Raw genomic sequence first — 27,307 nt, 5'->3', positions numbered from 1 at the left:
TAAATACAGGTCAGAATCCTTGAGCTAGTGAAAATGGTCTTTGTACTTTGCAGTTTTGCCTGAACTTTTAGTCTTTTTCAGTTTTTTTTTTTTTTTTTTGAGATAGGGTCTCATGAGGCCCTGACTGGCCTCAAACTCACTATGTAGCCAAGGTTATCCTTGAACTGCTGATCCCCCTGACTCTGTGTCCTTAGTGCTGGGGTTACAGGTATGTGCCACCACATTTGACTTCAGTCTTTCTAATCTTTATCCCTTGAAGGAAGACTCAAAGTTTAGTCAAAAGTCTGGTACAATTTTTGGATGGTTATCAGACTTTTGCATGCAGTATTAATTTTCCTTCCTTTCACTTGAGTCAGAATTACTTAGAAGTTTTTATTTTAGAAAATAATTTTACAGAAGAAAAGGGGGTACTCCATAATAGAAACTTCCCTTTAATAATACATACCTCATGGTCCAAGAAGATTAACATCCATTTTGGCTTTGAAAAAATCTGTTTGCTGTTTTATCTTACGTTTGCTGTGGATATTAATTATCTCTCTCACACACACATACACACGTCTTTAAAGAGGTCCAAATTTCATATCTCACTTGAAATATTTGAAAATTTATATTTGGTGAAAGACTGCAAAAGGGAGTCTTCTAATCTTATGAAAAATTAAGTTATAGAAGGTCACAATTAAAAAAAATCTATTTTGTGAGACGGAAAACTGAGTCTAGTTCCAGGGTTCAGAGGTTAGTCTTGTGCAACATGAGTTAGACCAAAGCAGTGAGACAGCAGCAAAGGGATGCCGAGGTTCCTCTGCCTCAGACAGACACTTCTGCATCTGTATTACAGAAAATGTGCCAGTTCTAGCAAGCTCGCAGCACTAAGCAAAGTGCCAGAGTCACAGCCGGGGATTTGTCTTTCAAGACTGGCTCTATTTACTGGAGGGGTGTGTGTTTGTGTGTGTGTGAGTATATGTATGTGTGTGTGTGTGAGTATATGTGTGTATGTGTGTGAGTGGGTGTGTATGTGCGTACGTGTGTGTGTGTGTGTGTGTATGTGTGTGCGTGTGTTTGTGTTCTTCCTCACCCTTAGGCGTTTTTTTGAAGAAGGCAGAGAAGGAAGGAGTTTTTGTTGAGTTCTATTTTAGATTTTAGTGAATAGGAAAGCAAGGAATTTGCCAGCCTGTTACTCAGTTATACTGGAACATGATGCAAACTCAACTCAATTTGGAGCACAGAAGGTGTTGAAAAAATTTTCTAAAGAGGTCTTGAAATATCTAAGCCTGTCTTCAAGGAAGGCCTTACAAAAGTATGTTAGTACTAGAGGTGTGCTGTGTCTTCTATCTATGAGCGTCATCTGTTGCTATCCACACTGATCTATAGAATATCCAGTATTTTTTATTTGAGTGTCCAGTATTTTTTTTCCTTTGGTTTTTCAAGGTAGGGTCTCACTCTAGCCCAGGCTGACCTGGGACTCACTATGTATTCTCAGGGTAACCTCAAACTCATGATGATCCTCCTACCTCTGCCTCCCGAGTGCTGGGATTAAAGGTATGTGCCACCATGCCCGGCTTGAATATCCAGTATTTTTTATTTTAAATATTTTGTATTTATTTATTTATTTATTGGTTTTTCGAGGTAGAGTCTCGCTCTGGTCCAGGCTGACCTGGAATTAACTCTGACATCTTAGGGTGGCCTTGAACTCATGGCAATCCCCCTACCTCTGCCTCCCGAGTGCTGGGATTAAAGGCGTGCGCCACCATGCCCGGCTTATTTTGTATTTATTGATGACAGAGAGAGAGAGAGAGAGGGAGAGAGAGAGAGAGAGGGAATGAATGGGCATGACAGGGCATCTTGCCACTGCAAACCAACTCCAGATGCATGTGTCACACTGTGTATCTAGTTTTATGTGAGCACTATGGAATTGAACATGGGTCTCCTGACTTGGCAAAGAAACACCTTTCCAGTCTGAGTGTGATATTTAAAAAAATTACTTTGTGCTAGATGTAGTGGTGCATGCTTGTAATCCAACCACTAGGGAAGATGAAGCAGGAGGACAACTGTGACTTGAGACCAGCCTGGGGGACACTGTGAGTTACAGGACAGCCTGGACTGGGCCACATAGCAAGATACATAGCAAGAGTTTGCCTCAAAAAGCCAAAAACAGGGCTGGAGAGATGGCTTAGTGGTTAAGGCACTTGCTTGCAAAGCCAAAGGACCCAGGTCTCATTCCCCAGGACCCACGTAAAGCCAGATGCACAAGGGGGTGCATGCATCTGAAGTTCCTTTGCAGTGGCTGGAGGCCCTGGCGTGCCCATTCTCTCTCTCTCTCTCTGCTTCTCCCTGTCTCTCTCTCTCTCAAATAAATAAATAATTTTTTAAAAGTTAAAAACAAGCAAACAGAACCTTGTCTTATATCTTTTATACTCAGAAGAGTAATAACAGGTATGCACTTTGTGTGTGAGACACACACATGGATCTTTACAAAGTCATTTCCACATATTTACACTGTTTAGAGCACAGGCTGTAAAGGCACAAGCAAAGTACACCGACCCATTTGTATTAACCTTGTCTCTTTTCTTCTTCCTGTCCTGAACACATGTGTCCAGTATAAACAAACACTGATGGGGACATGTCTCTGTGTGTTTCTAACTGGATGCTATTTTGAGAATTGTTTAGGTTTCTAGAAATTGCCACATGATTTTGTTTTGATTTGAAAAACAGTTTAGCAAAAGCATGCAGGTCATAAAGGCAGGTATGAGACCATTATTGAAGTACAGAAACAAATGGAAAATGAGAGTCCAGGACACTGTCACAGAGCAGTGCCCCCTTGTGAGACACTCTGGGCTCAGTTAAGATTGAGTGAGACCATAAGATAACACACCAGCTTGGGGTTAACAGTGTTTCTAGACCTTGATGATGCAACGATGTCCCTCATCCTTTGCTTTCAGACAGTGGGTCATCCAGACACTTAAGTAGCCTTTATATCTTCCCCATCCCCATTTTTGTTGAAGATGTCCTTGAAATAAGACTTGATGAAAAAAAAGCTTTGTTCTTGATGAAGCATATGTATATTGTGGCATCAGCTGAAACCAATGATTGGTTTTAGCTCTAGGAAGAAAAAAAAAAAAAAACAATCTTTCATGCTGCGATTTCTCATGCTAGTTCTCAGCACAGAAGTGATTCCTTTTTTTTTTTTTAAGTTGCATAAAGCCTAGCAACATTTAAGTTTTCCCAGCAAGGAGAAATTGTTTTTCAGCTGTTAAAATTTTCAGATTAAAAAAAAAAAAAACTGGAGGGCTGGAGAGATGGCTTAGCGGTTAAGGTGCATGCCTGCAAAGCAAAAGGACCCCTGTTGGACTCTCCAGGACACACATAAGCCAGATGCACAAGGGGGCGCATGCATCTGGAGTTCCTTTCAGTGGATGGAGGCTCTGGCGTGCCCATTTTCTCTCTCTCTCAGCCTCTTTTTCTCTCTCAAATAAACAAATAAAATGTAAAAAAAATTGTATAAAACTGGGAAAAGTTTGTTTCAAAATGTAAATCATTTTTTGTACAGGAATTTGCATATAGAGAAATGCTATTGCTATGCTTAAAAGTTCTTGCCTTTGAAATAAGGAAGTAACAGGTATTTACATTTAACAAACTGCATGTTGCTTTATGGCTATCTTATTAAGCACTGCTTATAAACACAGTGCTCCAGAGGACTGCTTATGCACACATTTGCTGAAAGGATCACTTAGAACATGAGTAGTGGATGCATCTCCGTGTGAGAGCAAGGGGTGGTTGGGTTTGAACTGAGGAGCATCCTTGCACTCAGCTAATAAGCTTTCTAAAGACCTTTCACTGTAGCTACAAGACACTCTTCCTTCCCTTAAGCCTACTTGATTCCTCACCTTGAGGACTGGGCCAGAGCTGACACAGCATATGATACTTCAAGCACAAAAATGAGGAAACATGAGGTACCAGTGGAGAGGCAGAGCAAAGGATCAGTCATGAGCAGGCCTATCATTTTTAGAGTCTAGGTATTCTTCAATTTTAAGCAAACTGCAGATATGAGGAGTGGAAGATCTTATCTTGAACTATGGTTTTTGATTTTCCATCCTTTTTATTCATGATCACCAGCAGGAAGTTGTTTTACACTGGGATGGTGTTTACACACATATATGCGTGTGTCTGTTTGAGTTGCAGAGGCAGTGACCAATCTACTAACATTGTAGATGTTCAGACTTTACTTAATCTTATGAAAAAATTTATTGTTTGGAACACTGAAGGCCAACATTATGCAAACATTAGATTTTGAATCTCTAATGAAGAACTTTCTAAAATTAAGAAAATGGCCCAATATTCTGATCTACTCTCTGAAATGACACTTCAATCCATTCTTTCTTGCAGTCTCTGCATGTAGTTGGTGTGTGCGTGCGTGTGCAGGTGGAGGCCTGGGTTTGATGCTGAATGTCTCCTTGGATCACTGTCTACTTCTCTGAGGTCTTTTGCTGAACCTGCAGCTCACTGATTTGGCAAATCTAGCTAGCCATTAGACCCAGACATTCCCTGCCTCTGCCTCCCTGTAGCTGGCATTACAGAACTGCACCTTCATACCTGGCATCTGTGTGGCTTCTGAGGATCTGAACTCAGGTCCTCATGCTCACGCTCTTTACCCACGGATCCTTCTCCCCAACTCAATTCATTGTTTCTGTTACCCACTGACAATTTACTCATTTGGTTTTCCACATTTATCGACCTCCTACTACATACCTTATAACATAAGCCAGTAATCCACACTTACATCAACTACACATTGGTCAGGTGGTTCTTAAAACAGAAACCATTCATACTAACAGATCCTGTTCAGTTTTCCTATCTGCCAAGCAGTGACTTCTCATCATCACTGTAGTCCTCATATAACACCGCAATTTCATCTTTATTTACTTTTCATATTTAACCTTGATTAAGCATGCTATGAGTGTAACCATGAGATAGTAATAAGCCAGACGCTTTGAAAATAACTTTCTCATAACGAAGCTTTCCTTACTTCTTTCAACATGTGGAGAGAGAGAAAATTTACATGAGTTTGTGATCCAGAAATCTGGAAAACTGACCCATATCTACTTTACAGTGGTTTTGAAAGTAACGAGATAAAGCTTGCGAAGCCCGGAGCAGCAGAGAAAATGAAGAGCGCGTGCGGATGAACAGCAGCGCGGCTGCCCTCTGGTGCTGGGGACACACGTAGAAACCGGGAAGGCAGCACGGCCTGAGCGCTCCTTACTGACCACCGCTAAGCGCGTGTGCCTAGACCAGCTGAAAATGTTATACAGCTCAGTTACCGACATGGATCTGTCCAAAACTGGTGACCACTGTGGACCAGAAGCCTACAGAATGTATTAGACTGAAGGGCAGACACACAGGTGCGGTGGGGACACAGGACTCTCTCCTGACCATGTATGTTATGGATCAAGGACACAGTATTAAAAGGAAAACTTTCTGGGCTGGAGAGATGGCTTAGCGGTTAAGCGCTTGCCTGTGAAGCCTAAGGACCCCGGTTCGAGGCTCGGTTCCCCAGCTCCCACGTTAGCCAGATGCACAAGGGGGCGCACGCATCTGGAGTTCGGTTGCAGAGGCTGGAAGCCCTGGCGTGCCCATTCTCTCTCCCTCTCTCTCTCTCTCTCTCTCTCTCTCTCTCTCTCTCTGTTTTTCTCTCTGTGTCTGTCGCTCTCAAATAAATAAATAAAAAATGAACAAAAAAATAAAAAAATAAAATAAAAGGAAAACTTTCTACCTTCTAAAAGTGAAATGCTTTCAGGCTTTTATGACGGTGTACGTGATTTGTTTTTAATTTTGGAGTTTATGATTTAGGCATTATTAAAGTACAATTGAACATTGTTTTATTAATATAATTAAATTACAGCCTACCTCTTCAAAGGCTTTTTTAAAGTCTGTCTGTCTTTATGGGTACGGTTATAGTTTCCTCCAGAGAGTTACTCCACCTTCCAGAGCTTCTTACTCTGTGCACAAATGGCAAATTGGCATGTGCGCTTTGGCACAGGGAGAGAAGTAACTGCTAAGGTCACATGAATGGGGCTATTACAGGCGTCAAGCTCTGGAGGCCAAAGATACCAGAAAAATGAGCAGCTTAAAAACTGTCCCTTCTTATGCTTTTGCCCTGTTTCTATATGGAAAATTACATTTCTCTTAGAGTATATGTGTAAATATGCATCTGCTAGTGTTTTGGCAACTCTAAGTTACCTAAATTAGTTTTGATCAACACTGTCGGATTTTTAAATGTACCCACGTAATAAAGGCAAGTTAAAAAACACACACACACACACAAACAGATCCTACAGTACATTGTGTGCTCTGCTGTTCCAAGCCTCGGCTTCAAGACAAAAGGGAGTGAGACTTTGTCATTTGCTAGCTGTTAATAATCAAGAGAAGATCTGCCAGACAAGCTCTTCGAGGGCTCTGTCTGTCTGGACCAGGTATATACTGCAATACACAAAGGGCTTTGCCGGGGGAGAAAAATGAGTGTTCATGGACAATGATGCAGCTTTCTTAATTAAGATTTTCATTACTGATACATACATTAAGTTCTGCAACTGCAAGAGCCAAAGCACTGTCATGTGCAGGTAGATGTCCCTGATTCCATCTTCAGGCAGTAATGCTAAAACATATTAAATGTGCATCCAGCAAGTGTTGTGGATACCAGGAGAGCACCAAAAACATTTTTGTTGGGGTGCAGAAAGGCCCAATAAAACGGATCTGTAATACATCTAATGGGCAGGAGAAAAGCCTAGATCAATTGGTGGGTGTGTGTGTATCTGTATGTGTATTTATATATGATGGCCTTTTGTGGTCCTGGAGTAGATATGGGTATCTGTATATGATCTAGGAATAAGCCCTATATCATAACACGAAGAGCTTTTTATAAGGAACTTTATTCTTTAAAGGACTAAAGGAAATAAAGTGACTAATATCGGGTAGATTTTGGAAGCCAATGAAGACTCATGCACACAGGTCACCCTCACTCTATACCTCCTGGGTCACCTGAATTTCCTAGATTAAGTTATTTTTATAAAAATAATTTTGCTAAAAATGAGAAGAAACTAAAACCCTATACAATTCTAAAGATGGGTGAGTATCTAGAATGCATGCTTTTTTTTTTTTTAAAGATTGGTCTGTTCATTTTTATTTGCGAGCGACAGACAGAGAAAGAGGGAGAGAGAGAGAATGGGCAAACCAGGGCCTCCAGCCACTGCAAATGAACTCCAGATGTGTGCACCCTCTTGTGCATCTGGCTAACGTGGGTCCTGGGGAATGGAGCCTTGAACCTGGGTCCTTAGGCTTCACAGGCAAGCGCTTACTGGCTAAGCCATCTCTTCAGCCCTAGAATGCATGCTTTTTTGTTAGTTTGGGACAGAGTCTCTTGGAGCCCAGGCTGGTCTTAAACACTCTGTGTAGCTGAGGATGACCTTGAATTCCTGATCCTCCCGACTAAACTTCCCAACTACTGGGATTATAGGCGTGTGACCCCACACCCCGCAACAGTGCATTGTTTTGAGTCCATTGTAAATAATGCCTAACTCATTTGAGGGTGGCTGGTGTAGTTAAGGTGTGAGCAGTTAGCAGTGTTTCAGGTTTCTATTTGTATCTTATCCTGTTTCAAAGTACATATCCCTTTTAGGAATAGGGGTTACTCCTAGAGAGCTTTGTTCCCTTCTCTAAAGGACATGTCTGTCAGTGAGAGAGGTGCAACTTAACAAAAGATGATCTAATTACAATATTAAAAATCGCACGTTCATTTTTGGCAGTTACTATGGTATCTATCTAAATTCATATACAGAAGCGCAACAGTCAGCATATGGTATTACGTGGTAAGGCCTTGGGGAGGGGGGAATAAGCCATAAAAGCAGCTCCTTTGAGAAGTGATTAGTAGCCCTACAAAAGAGGTGTGAAGGAGTTGTTTCACTCCTTTTTGTCACCTGAAGATACATCAGACATGTCTTCCACCACACGAAGACCACCAAGAAGCCCAATCTTGGAAGCACAGAAGCCTATACTGGACAGTGAATATTCTGGTACCTTGCTTTTGGACTTCCTAGCTTCCATAACCATGAAAAAATACATTTCAACTTATAGATTTCTCAGACTGAGGTACTGTGGTACAGGATTTATCTTGAATTTATTTTTTTTAACTTTGTTTATTTTTATTTATTTGAGAGCAACAGGCAGACAGAGAAAGAGGGACAGAGAGAGAGAGAGAGGAAGAAAGAGAGAGAGAATGATAGCACCAGGACCTCCAGCCATTGCAAACAAACTTCAGATGCATGCGCCCCCTTGTGCATCTGGCTAACATGGGTCTTGGGTAATCAAGCCTCAAACCGGGGTCCTTAGGCTTCACAGGCAAGCGCTTAACCGCTAAACCATCTCGCCAGCCCTTATCTTGAATTTTTATGCGACCACCCCCACATCATTTTCTAGAAAGAAATAAGCCATTACACATTATTAACACGGTTCAAAAGAAATTCTTCAGTTTTTGTTTTTGTAGTTTGCATAAAGAGAAATACTCTGAATAGACTTCAACACTCCATTCGGATCTCTGAAGTAGTTTTCTAGATGTGAGTCTATGTGAATGACATTTCTCTTCCTATGCAGGTCAGAGGTTTGGAGATGAGAAGTAAGCACACAGCCTCCTGGAAAGTGGTGAGCTTCCTCAATTATTGCAGATGAGCGATGCTAGTCAGTGGGAAGGTGACTAGAGTGACTCTCATTGAGCAGGATGGATGGATGACATACGGGTACCTATCCTTAAACACTACACTCATCTGGAGAAGCTACGAGGTGTTTTGATTCACGCTAATCTTTATCTGAAAAAGTGTCATTTTGTACGATTGGTGGAGGGTGTGAAGGAGTCGCTGGTGGAGAGGCAATGTGGTGAACATTACTCCAGCATGGTGGCGATGGATATAAGCAGGCAAGACTCCCGGAAAATTATTCACAAGAGATTAACCATCATTTCTTTTTTACTTGTCCTTAGCAAGTGAGGACCAGACTAAAGGACAACACTGAAGGACTTAAGCATACACTTTCCACACACTTTTAGGGGACACATGCTTCTCTTACCCAAAGTAGAGGATCTTTTTTTAAGTTAAAGGTGATCATTGTATTTAATGTACCAAAAGCCTAAAAATGTACAAGGAGGTGCTAAAAGGAATGTCAGCTTTAGTATTCCACTGTAAATGGCAAGGAAGTCTGTGCTAGATAAATATTTGGAAATGAGTCTTGGGGTTAAAGGTCAGGTAGGGATGACTAATGCCTAACTTGTACTCATTGCCCCATATCTGAAGAAATGGAGAGTAGAATGGTCTATAAAGGAAAAATCAAATGAGCCTAAGATTTTGATCCTGTCTCTACAAGGATTTACTGTGCAGCTTATCTCAAGAGTAGCCTAATAGAATGACTCTGTGAGAAATACTACGCATATGTGTACGTCCACACACTGACCCCAGCTTTGAATAGGTAATCATGTTTAGGAAGAAAAAGGGGGTGGTGGAAAGGAATTTGAGGAACATTTGTAGCATTAATGCCCCTTAACATTAATCATTTCTGTGTTTGTCCCTATTTGGCCCCTGACGATTAGTTGTTATGGAGGCAGGTGTGATGTGTGATATTTGTGAAGAGCATTTAAAAAAAATTTTTTTTGTTTATTTTTATTTATTTATTTGAGAGCGAGAGAATGAGAGAGAGAGAAAGAGAGACAGAGAGGCAGAGAATGGGCATGCCAGGGTTTCCAGCCACTGCAAATGAACTCCAGATGCATCTGTCCCCTTGTGTATCTGGCTAACATGGGTCCTAGTGAACTGAGCCTCGAACCAGGGTACTTAGGCTTCACAGGCAAGTGCTAAACCACTAAGCCATCTCTCCAGCCCCTGTTAGGAGTATTTTTACAAAGGCGAATTAGCACTCAGAGGTACGTTGAGTAGTCTCATGCCCTTGAACAGCCACTAGCAGCACCAAAGCCTGGATCACACCTCCTGGGGCACGTGATGCTGGAATAGAGAATAGGCCAATTATTCCTCGTCTCCCACCATGTTCCTTAGCTTCAGGTTGGCCTAAAGGGACACGTTAGCCTCTCTTTGGATTATTTCTAGACAAAGATTCAGGGCATAGATGACTTTTATGGGCAGATTTTTTTTTTTTTTTTTGGAAAAGGAAGACACGCCTTAGCACATGCCATCCATCTTTTAAAATCTGCAACTAAACACTCTGTGCTGAAGGAATGCTCCTGGTACCGCTCAGAGCAGCTCTGCACAACTCCTGCCTCTTTGAGAAGCCAGTGACACGCTCTGAGAGCCACGCTGCTCCCCGTTCTGATGCGCAGGAAGGAGGGTGTCCTTCCTGGTGTGGGTCGGGAAGCTGCGGCGGTGCTGGCGGGATGGCACTGCTGCTTCCCCAGCCTCTTTCACTTTCCCTGAAGTTGCTGAAACACATTCCACTTCATTAAGTGTGTCGTAATACACGTGGGAGTGAGGGGGCGGCGAAGGACACAGAAGACATGGCCTCTAGCACTTTATTTATGAGAACATCAGAATCTCTATCTACATCTGGTAGGAGAAGAGTGTCAATCCTGCCCTGGAGACTGGGATCAGGCAATGTTGCCAGTGTGTCGTTTTCCCTTCCCAGCAATTCACTGATTCTGGGGTCTAATGGCAGAGTGCAGATGAGCGCTTTATACCGGTGTGGCTGACCACTCTTTGGAGGATGGTGATGTCGGCTAGGTGTGAGTGTATGTGACCAGGAAGAGCTACTTCCCCTTGCCCTACTCCACAGGTCTCCTGACTGGCACTCTGTGCCCCACGGAACCCCAGGGAGGGCCGTGAGAGGGCGGGTGGTTATCACAGCGACAGCAGCAGAGCCTGTGGTGCCCCTGAAGGACTTTAGGGAGCAACACCTCTGAGACACAGAATAAGACTCAGCAACCAAATACTTGTTAGACTGTCCAGTTGTTTTTTTTTTTTTCTAGCTTTTTTATTTCACAATAAAGTAATCTGAAATAATACAAACAGGATGTTTGGCTTAGCAACTTTTACAGAACAAGACTAATAATTAAAAGTAAATAAAAATATTAATACTAGTAATATAAACAATAAAAGTTTTATAATTTCATTGTTGATTTGTAACTACTCCTAAGGTATTGGGGGTATCTCACAAATGTTTTTCACACTTTAGAAAACAGTTCTCCATAGCAACTATTACTTTTGTGTAATAAAAGTAAATACTCTTTCCTTTTAAGTTTTCAGGTATTGGTCTAATGTCTGGAATATATATTTTGTAACCCTCATATGAAAGAATTCATTGGTATTTTAAAACTTACAATTAAACATACAGAAGTAGTGAACATGCAGAGATCTAGGCAGTGTTTGTCTTTGCTGGCGGAAGTGAAAACTGATAAAACTTTATTGGCGTGCAATGCAGGAATGTGTGCATTTTACTTTGGTATTTTCACTGCTTTAAGTTTAGCCTAAGGAAACAGTCAGGTGCATTTTAAAAAAACCACATGCATGCATGGATACATAAATTATAGCATTATTTAGTAAGCAAGCAGTTCTGAGTATCCTAACTGTTCAGCAATAAGTGATTGGTGATTGAGTCAATATATTATCTATACACTGGAGTATCATGTTGCTGTCAAGATCACAGAGATTGTGGGGCTGGGGAGATAGCTCAGTGATTAAAGGCAATGTTTGCAAAGCCTGCTTGCCAGCGGGTTCAATTCCCCAGCTACCCACATAAAGCCAGACACTAAAAAGTGATGTGTGTGATTGGTGTTCATTTGCAGGGGCAAGTGGCCCTGTTGCATGCACGCGCGCACGTGCACACACACACACACACACACACACACACACGTGCTCTTAAGTAAATAAATAAATGAAAATTAAAGATCGTATAGATCAATAAGTATTAACATGGAAAAACAGTTGGTATCCTGTTAAATGGCAAGGGCATATCACAAACAGTAAATTCTTTTTTCATTCCATTTTGGAAAGAGATGAAGAAAACAAAAACCAAAACAGATAAGTAGGTATGTATGGATGTATATTTCCCAAATGTTTACAGAGCTAATCTCTGAGCTTTGAGATTTTGGAATAATTTTACCTTATGTATTCTTTATGTGTTCTTTATACATACTAGCACTCTGAAAATTGAAGAAAAACTAAATGTATTCTTTTAGTTAGAAGTGAAATGTGAAACATTCACTTGGGGGTAAAGAAGCACTTAAACCCTGTAACAACTACTTAGAAATTTCAGTATGATTTTCAGAGTCATTTGTAGTCGGTAGCTTTCTAACAAGTAACATCACTGTCTAGTTACCTTCACTGGTCGGTGACATTATTGTCTGTTTCAGTATTTTTTTTTTCAAGTTGATGTGATCAATCTGATATGATACGGCTTTTATTTGAAAGGATTTTTAATATATAAAAGACCTGATACTGAAAATAACCTAAATATTTGTTGGGCACAGTTAGGTAAATGCTAGAGTTTTATATGATAGGTTATTATTCAGATGTTAGTGATATTTGTGGAGTTTTTAATTATACAAAGAAGGACGTATTGAATTATGATAAAATCTAGAAGAGACACAGGAAGTTGACCAAAAATGTTAATAACAGTTTTTTTTCTATGTAGTGGGATTATGGATGTTTTCTGCTTACTGTATACTTCATATTTTACAAAAAAAATGTGAATTATAGAATCATTTTTCATGTAAATATTTTTAAAAATACAGCTGCTTCACTCATCAGCTGCCAATTTACCCCAGAAGTATTTGCAGTTTAGTTCTGAGTCCAATGGTCCTAATGTCATTTCCTAACGGGAATCTAGCAGAACAGAATGTGTTGATATAAGCAAAGACCATTACTGCCACCCCCCGCTCCTGAAGTACCATTTTATCATGCTTAGCATAAATGTGTATAAAGGATCCTCTTCTACCAGAAATTAGGCATTTCTATCTTCCTTACATCCTCTGGATACTCTCTTACATAGCCAGCAGCTGGAGTTCAGTTACTTCAGAATGCTCTTGGGTCTCAGGTCTGAAAGGTGTAGAAGCAGAAGGTACGGCTGGAGAGATGGCTTACTGGTTAAGCACTTGCCTGTGAAGCCTAAGGACCCCGGTTCAAGGCTCGATTCTCCAGGACCCACATTGTGTGCACGTGTCTGGAGTTCGTTTGCAGTGGCTGGAAGCCCTGGTGTGCCCATTCTCTCTCTCTCTCTATCTGCCTCTTTCTGTCTCTGTCACTCTCAAATAAATAAAAATGAACAACAAAAAATTAGAAGCCAAAGGTAGGTGTAGATTATCATTAGGGACGTAGATTCTTTTTCTTATTTCAAATGGGTGTTCCTTTAGTAAACAAAATGGGGTGCTACCCAAGGTCTCCTGGAGTTCATTAGCTTTCTTTCTTCTTTCTCTTTCTACCTTCATTCTTTCCTCTCTCTAACCTATTCTCTCTCTCTCTCTCTCTCCTTCCATCTTCTAAATTTAAAGTCTTTATATATTGTTAGACACCAGCATTTAAACTTTACAGAAAATCCCCATTGCACCCCATTTCAAGTAGTTATTTCTAAATAATCCTACTTTAGCATAGTGATAGATATGATGCATCATAGAGGTTTGGCAATGGTAAGGCAGGGAGCCTGACTGGGGATGGAGAGGATGGGGCATAGGAAGATGCAACAGGAACTGGCCAAGAAGAACCCTACTATATTTCTTGGGTCAACTTGCAAATTCATTAGTGCCTACACCTACTTCAAAACTTTACTTTGATAAGCTCTGCCCATTTATTCTTGGCAGGCCCTTGTCCTCTTAGGAGCCATTCTGCAGGGTCTTCCCACATGGATGCAAAATACATCAATGTTTCCACTTTTTAAAACCTTCTTTTGACCATGTCTTTCCTTGAGCTATACTAGCTCATTGTCCTTTGCTTTCTATTTTATTTTAGTTTTGCATTTGCTGTGCGTCTTTCTTCACCTTTCACTCTCTTCTTATTCCAGGACAAACAAGTTAGTATTTCTACCACTTCAGCAAAACAGCTCTTGCTAAGGTCAGCGGTAATCTACAAACAAATGCATGTAATGTATAGTTTCCAGCCCTGCATGTTCTACTCCTCTCAAGAGCATTCCACATTGCTGCCCACTGTCCCTGAAACACACTTCTTTTGGCTTCCATGCCCCCATGCTTCCTGATTTTCCTGTGACTATGAAACTCTGAGAGCATTTTACAGATTACATTTTCTCTGCCAGCTGACTCCATATTAAGCAGTCCGGAAGTGTCAGTTTAGGCCTTTTCCTCAACAAACCTCTGTCCATAATCATCTTTGTCCAGGCCATCAGCTTTGCTTAGGACCATGTAGATGACTCTCAGTTGCTATTTCCTCCTTGTCTCACTTCTGACTCAGTTGCATATATTCAAATGCATATTTCAACATATGCAGTTTTATCTATCAATAGCACCTCACATTCAACATTTCAAAGAACAAAATTTACAATCGTCCCTCCACCTAAATCTTCCTTTGGCTTTTCATATCATGCAAAAGACGCCATTTCTTTATAGTTTTATATGCTAAGAACCAGGAATCATAGTTTCTACCTTTCTTTCCTTCAACTCTCACAATCAACTACAAGAAAATCCTGCCTATTTCACTTCTTGTCTCAGTTAGACTTATTTTTCCTCTATTCCTGTGGTCACTATGCTAGGCAAGCTCCTGTGTGGTCTATCAGAATGGCCCTCTTACTGGTCTTTCCATATTCACTTTTGAGTCTTCACAATCATTGACCACAGTGAAACTTGCTTCATCTCTCTCTTCCCCCTCTTTCCTCCAAAGAGAATTACGGATTAAGGTGCAATTGTAAGAGACAATAAAGAGATTTCTGTTATTACCTTCATCCCTTTTTTCCAGCATAACATCTTATATAGATACAGTACAAAACCATCATAAGAAAACTAACATTAGCACAACTCATCAACCTTATCCAAGTTTCAGGCGTTTTGTATGCAATTGTGTGTATTTAGTGTCATGAAGTTTTGTCACTTAGACAGAGTCGTGGAAGCAGCACCAAGTCAAACTACAGAACATTCCACTATAGATCCTTGTACTACCATTTCATGGCCACAGTAACTCCCACATTTACCCCAGTTCTAACTTCATTAAAACACAGCCCTGACACCCATCATTATAATAATTACAATTTTTGAGTACAAGAGTGTATCCGAGTTGTCACGTACGTCAATAGCTCATTATTTTTTAGTGCTAAAATTTATTTCATGATATGCGTGTGCAACAGTTTGTTTAACCATTCACCCACTGACGGTATTTGAGTTGTTTCCAGTTTGGAGCTATTTCCAATAAAGTGTTGTAAAGCGATTGGTGCATAGGTGTTAATGTGCACATTTCAATCTCTATAAATATGCTCATGAGTGGATATCATGGCATGCTTCTTCAGTTTGTTTGGCGACTGTCCTTAGGTAAAAGACAAGAATCCTTAATGTCTAAAAAGCATTGGAAGACCTCACACATTTTTTCAACTTGGGCTGTTCTTCCCCTTGTTATCTTATTCTATCTGTATTTAAGTCCTTCCCCCATGCTGTTTCCTTTGCCAGGAGTCCTTTCATACAGTCCGACCTCAGCGCTGTTTTACATTTCAGATATCTTCTCAAACGTTATGCCCTTATAGAAGCTGACTATGGACATCCAGACTCAGCTGCACATCTTATTTTTGCTTTTACAGCATTTAGAACTTTCTTTAACAAAATTTTTTTTGTTTACTTTTATTTATTTATTTGAGAGCAACAGACAGAGAGTAAGAGAGAAAATGGACGTGCCAGGGACTCTAGCCACTGCAAATGAACTCCGTATATGTGCGCCCCCTTGTGCATCTGGCCAACGTAGGTCCTGGGGAATTGAGCCTTAAATTGGGTCCTTAGGCTTCATAGGCAAGCACTTAACTGCTAAGCCACCTCTCTAGCCCATTTGGCACTTTTATTTCATGAAAGTAAGCACCGTTTGAAAGTAAACGTCCTTTTGTGTGGTCATTAAATTAATACCTACTTTATATCCCTGGGTTCCAAACTACAAGAGGAGAGAGATCATACCTATTTTCTTCACTATTATAGCTTCAGCTACAAGGAAATATAACAAAAAACATCCTGCATATTTTATGTATCTAATATATATATACACACACATATATACAATATATAAATATAAATATATATATATACTTGAGAGAGGGGGGGCAGATAGAGAGACAATGGGCGTTCAAGACCTCCAGCCACCACAAATGAACTCCAGACACATGTGCCACTTTGTGCATCTGGCTTACATGGGTCCTGGGGAACTGAACCTGAGTCCTTGGGCTTTGCAGGCAAGTGCCTTAACCACTAAGCCATCTCTCTAACCCCATATTTTACCTCTTAATTGTCTCAGTCATACTTGTTTTTTCTGTATTGCCATGGTCACTATACTAGTGATGCTGTGTGTTTGATGAAATTTGGCCAAGGATTTTAAGAACAGATGGTCCTGAATTCAAGTTCTATCTCTAATACATATTAAGTGTTCTTGGAAAAATGTTTAAAATGGTAAATTTGTTTCCTCCTTTGTACAATTTGATAACAGCATCTGTTTAACAGGGTACTTTTAAAAGTGAAATCAAATAGCCATTAACAATGTACAGTCCATTATCTTAAGCAAGAAAAGCATTCAGTAAATGTCACTGCTATTAGTTTAAGCAGAAATACAAGTGTTTATATATACATTTTTTTCCTGTAGGTTTTATCCAGTTCACTAATTTCATTTTACACCAGTTTCCTCCAAGTTCTGACTCTAGTAACTTACAGATTCTGAAAAGGAACCTCGGAGCAGAGTTTGGATTCTAACCCCAGGTGTTTCCTTAGACAAATCTTTCTCATGTCTCATCTCCAGGAGAGTTTTCTAAGCACCCTCTTGCTTCCTGCTCCACTCCTGATCCTGTCCCACAGGGGTGAGTCACTCTATTGAGAAAGAGCGCTCAATTCTTTGGAATTAGGTTCACCAGACTTGTCACAGTCTGAAAGTGCAATTTAGTCCGTTTCTGTCTCCTTCTCTACTTTGACTAGTGAAAGTTCTTGACCTGGCAAAGTGTTGTTCATATGCAGATCCAAATGTTCTCTTGAGGGCTTTCCAAAGAGCCAGGCGGTCTATTCTGCCTCTAGCACACCCTCTCCCTGAAAACACATCTATAGCACTGTTGGTTTCCCAGCTATCAGTCTTTTTTTTAGTAGGCTTTGATCAAGGGAGGGGAAGACCTGCACTACTGAAGGACCACTCAAAGATCTCAACACTTGAGTGTATGTTTTGGCTTCAAATATCATTCTTTCACTCTCTTGTTTTGTTTTGTTTTGTTTGTTTGTTTGGTTTTTCAAGGTAGGGTCTCACTCTGGTCCAGGCTGACCTGGAATTAACTCTGTCATCTCAGGGTGGCCTTGAACTCATGGCAATCCTCCTACCTCTGCCTCCCGAGTGCTGGGATTAAAGGCGTGCACCACCACGCCCGGCCTCTCTTGTTTTTTTAATTTACATTTTACCCATTTTCAAGATCCAGCTGAATCACATTTTACATGAAATTTTCCAGTCCTCAAGACTGTTTTAAGTACAAAATCCTATTGTACTTCCTGGACTATGTGATTCTTTTTGGAACTTAAATGATTTATGGTCTTATGTGCATACAACTCCCCCAAACTTCTTTTCCCAACTATATTTTAAGTTCCTTTAGAACAAACAATGGCAGTGAGCTATATTTATATTTTAACTCTAATAAACATGACTCTTTATACACAGTCAATGCTCAACAATATCTTATAGGAATGGATGTGGTTAAGACTGGCTTATTAGCCAGTCTCTGATTTGTAGGCCCAAGTTATAACTAATATGAGTTAGCAGATATGTAGTTTCTCAAGGGGCTGTGCCAATGGCCAAAGAAAGAAAAGGTTAAGCCAGATATGGTGGCTCATGCCTTTTACCCCAGAATAACAATAAGACCCTTGTGCTGCAGATATGCTCAGCACTTAAGGCATTTGCTTGCAAAGCCTAATGACTTGAGTTTGGTTCCCAGTACCCACATAAAGCCAGATGCACAACGTGGTACACGCATGTGGAGTTCATTTGCAGGGCTAGAGGCCCTGGTGTGCCAATCCTCTCTCTTTCTCTGAAGAATACAGGGGCATATAACTTTAATACCAGCACTGTAGAGGCTGAGGATCCATGTGAGTTTGAGGCCACCCTGAGACAACATAATGAATTCTAGGTCAGCTTGGACTAGAGTGAGACCTTACCTTAAAATCCAAACAAAAAAACAAAAACCTGGAGAGGGAGGGAGGCAGAGATAATATGAGTATAACCCTGAGTTGTGTGTCTGTCTGTTTGTCTGTCTGTCTATCTATATCTATCCATCTATCACCTATTATCTATCATCTATCTACCTGCCTATGTCTATCTATCATCTTTATGTACCACTTATCTGTACTAGAGCTTCATGCTGTCTTCTGCTATGCATTCTCTTTACTAATCTGCGTCCTCATTTTCTCTTATGAAAATATATGAAAGATATAGGTAGAAAGGCCCAGAAAATTCAAGCAGAAGGAGGCAATGTTCCTGGCTGTGGTCACTTGGTCTGCAGTGTTGTGCTTCTCTCAATTAGTCACAAGGATTTTTTTAATTAGCCACTACTACCACAGGGTGGGGGAAAATGAAGAGTACATGTTTTAAAAATGGTATCTGAGCAATGAAAGACAGAGAATATTTTAAAGATCACTAAATTTAATTTATTCAACCTAAATGCATAAATGTACAGGTGGGGACATTATTTATGCAGGTATATGCAAATCATTTTATAAAATAGGCAAAGCCCTTCTGCTTTTCATAAGTTGCCAAGGTGGTTCCTGATATTTTAAAAGCTATGCACCTTTAATGTAATTTCCTGAGAGTTGGAATCCCTTGTAGGAATCACAGTCGTTGTCAGACCAAGCTTATTCTCCTCCTTCCTCTGGGACATTTACATGGCTCTCATAACCATCACAAAAAGAGTGGTTTCCACAGAGATAGGACTGGAAAAATCCCTTGGAAATTGCTGAGGAACAAGTCACAGTGTTCAAAGCAGAGAACATAGGCTTTGAAAACATGAACCCATCTGACCTCTTGAATTGAGTACAGTGAATTCCTGAGCTCTGAAACATGGGGCCCGGCTGTGCATGCCATATTGGTGCTATAAGACTGGCAGTGGGTTGGCTGTGGCATGGTCTATTTCAAACTCCTTCACAGTGCCCAGTGTTGCATGTTCCCAGATGACATTTGGTTGGCAGAAGCTGGGCCTCCAAAGCTGGCAGTCTGGAATGCGGCCCACTGTGTTTTGACAAACATATAATTGACCATCTGATCACCAGCCTACGTTCTGCACTCAGGTCACTGGGGGATCTGGGCTTTCAATAGGTCTCTGCTCCTCATCTTGCTCATCTTCTCAAACCTTTCTCCAGAAAGCAATATAGAGAAGACTTAAACACGCCCACACATATCTCCTTGTTGGCAAAAGAGAACACAGTACGTGAGACATAAACTGGTGAAATGTTCCTTTAAGTTGTCCTGGCAGCCCAAAGTGAAGAAGAGGAACGCACGCTCACGTGAACTCTAATTCAGAGAGGAGGAGTGAATATACGGAGTTGTTTCAACACCCGGCTGTGCATAAGTTGCAATTCAGTTCGATGGCTTGGAAATTCTGCTTAGAAAACGGCAGCAATGGAAAAATGACACGCAATCAGGGCAATGGCTGACTTCAGGGAGACATTATTAAGAAATGGTTTCACGTGTCTCTTTATCCCCTTTCTCCTTCCACTCTAAGCCTGTTATGGGCAGGAGACCCTTCCCCCATCTCAACACCAGCAGACAGCTGCTCACGTTGAGGTCAGATTTCAAAGTGACATCTCCACTGAAGTTGCTGGGAGGATGTTTCTGGTTTTAAGTTTGGCCCCATGAAACACACTGGCTTTCTTCCACAATCCATAACGCAAGGAACAGGTAGTGGGCAAAGGTGTGCTGGAATTACGCAAATGTCAATGCCTGTGTCAGCACCCCTCAATAGCTCCTCGCCATTCCATCTCCTGCCCAGCTCAGGCCCTTGATTTCCACCTGTGGCCTGTCTCCATGTTTTCACCCTCCTTTGGGAGACTCTTGTCTAGAATGTAAACAAGTGTCCGGGAGGCTGCAGACTCAAAAGCACGCTCCTTTGCATGGCCCTCTTGTGTGATTGCTGCCTGCGTCCTCACTCTGTCTCCCAGGCTCCCCTTGCCACCACATTCCCGCACGCCAGACTACTTGCGCCTGATCTGGCTACTCCTCGACGCCTCCTCACTTAGGAATGCTCCTGACTTTGTCCTAATCACGAACACTTCCCCCCATTCTCTTCTAAACCCCCATAAGTAAAAGGAGTATGCTTTAAAATAATGCTAAATGCATAGTGTAGTAAGCACATAAGCCTGTGACATAGTCAGTTGTCATTGTTATCAAGTGTTCTATGGTGCATATAATATATATGGGCTGGACAGTTATATGACTGGTAGAACACTGAGTTTAATAACATGGATTCTACTGCTCACTTTTTTCACTGTGTACTGGCTGGAATCCCTCCACACCAATGGGCACTCCTTTTTTGACCCTCCTTTATGTATCATGCACATACCTGCATACCAGAGTTGGTCTTTCGTCACCTTAATTCATCTTTCATCTCCTCTTGCACACTGTGAGACTCTTAAATTGTGATTTTCCTCCCTCCCCCCACATTTCTGTGGATCAGTCTCAGGGCCTGAGTCTTGTTCTACATCACTGAGCTTCACCACAAGTGCTCTACCACTGGGCTGCAACCTTGGCCCCAGAATGTGACATTCTTTTTTTTTGGTGTTTCGAGGTAGGATCTCACTCTAACTCAGGCTGACCTGGAATCCAGTATGTAGTCTCAGGGTGGCCTTGAACTCATGGCGATCCTCCTACCTCTGCCTCCTGAATGCTGGGATTAAAGGCGTATACTACCACGCCCGGCTCAGAATGTGACATTCTTAACAAAAGGTGATATTTCTCACTTATCTTGGAGTTCCCAGAACCAAGCATTGTTACAAGCTTCCCATAAATGTTTGTTGACTGAAAACCAAATAAAGAGCTGTGCATGATAATTAATCAAAACTACGCCAAACAGAAGCAGTAGCTCTTATAAGCATGGTAGGAGATTATTAGCAATCTAATGAGGGTGGAAGATCCCAGCAGTAAGGCACTTTCTGGTGGTTATCACAGGGGCTAGTGATTGGCTGGGGTGAGAGGGAAGGATGGATGCTGTGATGGAAGAATATCTTTTAACAGAGAATAGCACTAAGAGAATAAATTATCACCCTTCCATGCTTAGTTTTTAATGTGATAGGGTACTGTCCTAAGAATGTGTCTGATCTGAACTGCAGAGAAGCCCAGCTTACAAGAACTGGGTTTCCCAAAGAGGGCAAGTCTGTGCCACCTGCTTCAAGGCAGCATGGCAGGATAGGGAGGGCTCTTTTCTGTTTCTGCTGAAGAGTAATGGGATGGAAAACTCTTGGGGGAAAAGTCTGGCAGCTATTCAGTTCCTATTCGAATTTGGGTCAGAGCCAGATTGGGACATTGGGCTAAATGCAATGCCAATGAGAGAAGGTCAAATGGGCTGAACTCTGCACCTGGCCAGGAGGCCACTGACGAGGCACTTGGAGTGAGAAGCACAAGGGAGATAATGTTCTGATGTGTTCCCAAGGAACCTTTTCTTTTGCTGGGCTTCTGGGGAACCACCCCTGGAGCCATCAGCTGTGCCTGTGGGGGCATTTGAGGATAGCAGGACTGTCACTGACTCGCATCCTGCTGGCACGAAGGCAACTTCAGGATTTGTAACAAGCCAAGCAAGCTAGAAGCCTTGCCCAGGGTGGAACAGGGTCATGCGCACATGAATGGCCTGTCAGCTCACTACAGGTCTTTTGCCCAGCCTTATCCCTGCTTTCAAAAGCAGGATCTCTCCAGACGCTGCTCCACTGAGGACTGATGTGGCACAGAATTAGCTTCACATTTTCCTATGAACCCGAGACAGCCTTTCAATTACGTGATTTTTTTTAAATTTTAATCTCAAAGGTCTCCCCCTCCATTTCCAATAGGTGACACAGGCCTCCCGTGTGCTTATGTCTGAGGCTTGCCCTAAAGCACTGACGTCATGACGCCTCAGCTAGGCGGGGGGAGTGCATCATGCTGACTCATCCCGGTGATGTGAGGATGAATGCCTTGTCTCACACAGAGCTATTATGTGAACTGTTTCAACACAAAAGAACTGTAACAAAACTGATTTGCCAGCCAGAGGACGCGAAATACACAGTGCTAGGTAACTATGGGGAGGGATAGGAAGATACAAAGTGGTGACATCCTCGAAGAATTAGCAGATCCACTCTCTCAGCTCAGAAAACAGGGGATCTTAAGACCCGTCTGGGGCAGGTTGGAGCCACCCCTGTTTCATAAATGCACTACACACAACTCCTTCCTGTGTCAAATAAAATATCACACTTGAGTTTAGCTTTAGCCTCCTCTGGAGGACTCTTCTCTCCTAAATACATTTGCCGCCAGCTTCTGGAAATGTTACTGGAAGCCACACACAAGCAAAAGAGCCATGGGAACACGCTTTCTGCAGATCGCTACAACACAAGAGATGCCACCGCGCAGTCACTGAAGTCAGATATGATTTTGTGAGGGAGGGACAGTGTGCAGAGGAAAGTGAGACATATCCAGAGGGATGCGCATGACTTTTTATCATATGAGGTGACTGTAGCTCCCTGTAGGGTTCTCTGGGTGGAACGGCTTGTAGTGACTATTTGAGTTCACTGCCCAAGAACCTCTTTTAAGCAGCTCAGTGAATCAACCAGATCCACTCCGTGCAGCCTGGTTTGACCTTTAAATAATAAACGTTCTCTCTTTTTCACTCGAAATCAAGGATTTTCCACTTCCTTCCTTCTTTCCTTTCTTTATTTTTAAACAATGTCCCCTCTTTTTGTTTTTCCAAAAAAGAATGATGCAGTCTCTAAATCTTCTGGCACATATGAACATGTGAGTCTTAAGATTTCTTTTTTTTTTTCTTCCTCTTCCTAACACTTTATAATTTTCTACAAAATTTTAGCCTCTTTACTTTTCAGTTTTGTACTTCAAGTAAAAGGATGTTATAACGTTTTTCAATAAATGAAAGCTCTGCTCTAGAAGTTAAAATTTAAAATGGCTGGATCTCGGGACGGGTTAATCACTGAAGAATGAATAATTGCCTATTGACTGACAGCGGAGAAAAAGCCCAACTGTCGCTGAGCTCTGGCTGTGGAATGTGAGCTCCAGTTTAGAGGAGCAGTGACTCCTGCAAACAGCAGCTGCAGGAGGGAGAGGGCCGTCTTCCCAGAAGAGCAGTGCTGGGCAGCTGGTCTCTGCAGCCCCCTCACGGATGGTAACTCACCACCACCGCCAACAGCATTGACTCCAAACGTGGAAACAAGCTAGGAGAGCGAAGGCACACCAAACCAGCGCTAAAAACCACAACAAAGTCAACTAGAAACCATGCCGACAAAGACCCAAACTTCACAGATTTGACACTTCTTAAAGATAAAGAAACCACTTTTACTTACAAAAAGAGAGGGAACAGGCAACAGATCGGTGGTCAAGGAACTGAAAATGAAAGAAAAAAGGTATTAGACATATAAACTCATCGACATTGTCAGGAAAAGAAAACCAAATCTAAGTATGTCGAACTGGTTGTTCTCAAAGTAACACATTTTGTCACCTATAGTCACAAAATTAAAAAAAAAAATTTAAAGTGTTCCCTTGTTATGATTGCCAAACGGTGTGTCCCATAAAGACTGCCAAAATCTTTCCTGTCAATTTCATCTGATCTCCATCATACAAAATTTACTTGTCTATTTAAATATTTTAAACTTTAATAAAACCCGAAATATTCAACTACTCAATTACAATGTCCATATTCCAAGTGCTCAATAGCCACATGTGGCTAGTGACTGACTTCCTGACACAGACACTGAACATTTCCATCACTGCAGGAAGTTCTATTGATGATGGCAGGAAATTATGTGACACTGATTTTAAACTGAAGCCTCTGTCTCCCAAATACAACTATAAATATGAAACTTGCAGGTTTTGGGAAAGTTGATCATGACAGTTCTTATGCTGTGTTTAAGAATTTTTCCTCAAATTACATGTTGAATAACCTACTAGGACTGGTATGCCCACTATTGTTTTGATAGACACTCTTTTTTTTTTTTTTTTTTTTTTGGTTTTTTGAGGTAGGATCTCACTGTAGCCTAGCCTGACCTGGAACTCACTATGTAATCTCTGGGATTAAATGCTGGGATTAAAGGCATGCACCACCACACTTGGCTTTTGACAGACATTCTTATAAAAGGGTAAAATTAAGGTAACCACATATCTATAAGAAATTAATAAAGCAAGTCCCTCCCCAACCTAGGTCCCACTAGAGTATATCAGGACTTAATGTACAAGTGTTAAACCTGTCTGACATGATTTTTTTTTTCGGACAGAAGGCCTCTAGAAATATTCAAACTTTATTAAAGGTACCAACTAGAAGAGCCCAATTAACTAACTTCAATGGAAAAGGTAAAAACAGAAAATGAGCAACGCACAAGACCTCTCCAGAAAGTATTCTGGACACGCACAACATGGTAGAGAGTTCTGCAAAGAAAGGTTTTCTTCCACGTGAACAATGTGAGATCTGTCTGTGCACATCCAGGGGTGAAGGGTGTGGTTCCCCTGGGAAAGAGACTTCGCAGCCGGGCCAGGCGGGGGCCGGTGGGGAGTGTCTGTATGTGTCACACTGTGCCACAAAACTGACGTCTTTAATGAGAAATTAAAGGAAGACAGTTTGACTATGCATGAATTATTGATTGTATATACAAATGTGAAATACAAAATAAAAGCTGAGCAAAGACTTTAAAGTTCATAAGTTTTTGTATGCTTTTGTCTCCTCTAAAGAAGATACTAGATCCCTGTGTATCTTTTCCTCCTTTCCTTCCCCTCTTCTTTCCTTTCTTTTTTTATAACCATCTCGTGTTTCTGAGCTATGTTCTTTCCAAATATTTGGGTAAAATCAGAAAATGTGATTAATAATTTTCTGTAAAATGTACTCAACTAACACTTTTCTACTACATGTTGTAAACCCAGTTACCTCTTAATAACGTAGTTTGCTCAGCAGAAACTGGATCAAGGGCTTATGTTCTTCTATCTAAGTAGATAACTTTCGTTACTAAATTTCAAAGGGCACTTACTTACAAACTTAGTCAAAATTAAATTTTGGATGTGATCAAAAGAGATCAATACAAAGGTGCCAAGTGCACCTCGGGCCTTTCTTGATGTCAAATGACACACAGGCTGTCAGTTCCAGGAATCCAAGACAGAGATAAAAATGAGAGGGCACATTATGATTTTAAAAAGAATCAAAACAAGTTAAATTATAGACTTAATTGAATATAATTGCTATACTGATATATATATTAATGTAAAGAAATAAAAGTGATCCGAAACTTAATACTAAGGTTAAAATTCAATCTCATAGTTCTCGTACAATTTAAAAATGTCCATAAATGTAAAAAGGTCTCTACTTCTTTTTAAAAATATTTTATTTGCTAAGTTGAGAGAGAGAAAGAGGCACAGAGAAACAGAGAGAGAGAGAGGGAGGGAGAGAAGGGGAGCCCCAGAGCCTCCAGCCACTGCAAATGAACTCCAGATGCATGCATCCCCTTGTGCATCTGGCTTATGTGAGTCCTGGAGATTTGAACCAGGATCCTTTGGCTTTGCAGGCAAACACCTTAACCACTAAGCAATCTCTCCAGCCTCTGGGGTCTCTACTTCTTGATTAACTTACAGTCGGCTGCACAATTTACAATATGTATTAATCTTCAGGGATTTACCTTGCTCAGTTGAAGCTTTACGTATTGGCACATGTCCTTTCCTCCTACAGCTTATGAGCTGTTTTCGTATGAAATGCAAAGAATCATCTATAACAGCTTTGCATAAGACTTAAAGCATTCCGTTGAACACGACAGGTTGGACACAAAGATGTAACACAAGATACACAACTATAAAGGCCAAGTCACCCGGGACATTCAAACACAGGGTGTGCGTGGGTGAGGAGTGGGAGGAGAGACACTCAGTGACGTCTGACCTAAACTCCACGATTCCAAGAACGCCGATCTCTAAGGACCTAAAAGTATTAAAGATAACTTAAAAGATTAGTTTGTTCTAATTTCAATTTAGATAACATTTTCAGACAGTGGTTTCCCATACTTGGAGGTGGTACAGATCCTAGGGTAATCTTTCCAGAAAACTTAAAACACCAAACTTCAAGGAACTTCTGGTCTCCATGAAGGCCATTATGAGCCTCCTCCAAGTTACTAACCTGTGGCCTGTGGTTGGGAGGGGGGATTAAAGTGAGGAGGAAAGAAAATTCTCTTTTAATTGTTACCTGGAAGTTTAAAACAAAGCATATACTGATGCAATGAGTAAAGAAAATGTTAAAAAATAGAAATATCTACCTTAAAAAGCCAAAAAGAAAAAGGAATAATAGAGCCAGTTGTGGTGGCGCACACCTTTAATCCCAGCACTCAGGAGGCAGAGGTAGTGAGTTTGAGGCCACCCTGAGACTACATAGTGAATTCCAGGTCAGCCTGGGCTACAGTGAGGCCCTACCTTGAAACACCAAAAAAAAAAAAAAAAAAAAAAAAAGCATAAAAAATGGAAATCTATGGGCTAGAGAGATGGCTCAATGGATAATGCAATTGCCACCTAAAGCTCTGAGTACTTGGGTTCAAATCCCCAGACCCCAACCGAGAAGCTCCTGGAGCTCATGAAAATAGTGAACAATAAGATGAGAGATCCCACCTCAAAGAAAGTGCAAAGCAAGGACTGACCTGAAGATTGTTCTCTGACCTCCACATGCGTGCCATGGCATATGTGTGCCCATACTCACCTACTCACATGCATGCATGCATACACACACACACACACACACACACACACACACACACGAAACATTTTAAACATGGAGCTCCAAGTGGGTAAGGATGCATGACTAGGGATACAGTCTCCCTGAAGCTCCCTTAGACTTTGGTCTTCCTAGTCATATACAAACTTAAATTCATTTTATTAGCATATACTGGTGATACAGAATAAAGGGCTGGCTTCATTTT

At 41.2% G+C, this 27,307-nt stretch overlaps 1 protein-coding gene across 6 annotated transcripts in view; it reads right to left on the bottom strand.

The window, feature by feature from the left end:
- Positions 1–27,307, bottom strand: part of Zbtb20 (zinc finger and BTB domain containing 20) — a 770,503-nt gene that overhangs the window by 152,022 nt on the left and 591,174 nt on the right. For all 6 annotated transcript variants that reach the window (XM_045146702.1, XM_045146709.1, XM_045146703.1 and 3 more), the window contains one exon: positions 23,717–23,756. The gene's annotated coding sequence lies outside the window, so the exon portion shown is untranslated. The remainder of the gene's footprint in view (positions 1–23,716; positions 23,757–27,307) is intronic.

This window comes from Jaculus jaculus, chromosome 4 (genome assembly GCF_020740685.1).
Source record: "Jaculus jaculus isolate mJacJac1 chromosome 4, mJacJac1.mat.Y.cur, whole genome shotgun sequence".
NCBI lineage: Eukaryota > Metazoa > Chordata > Mammalia > Rodentia > Dipodidae > Jaculus > Jaculus jaculus.
The sequence above is the reverse complement of the archived record's forward strand: the minus strand, read 5'-3'. Positions and strand labels throughout refer to the sequence as shown.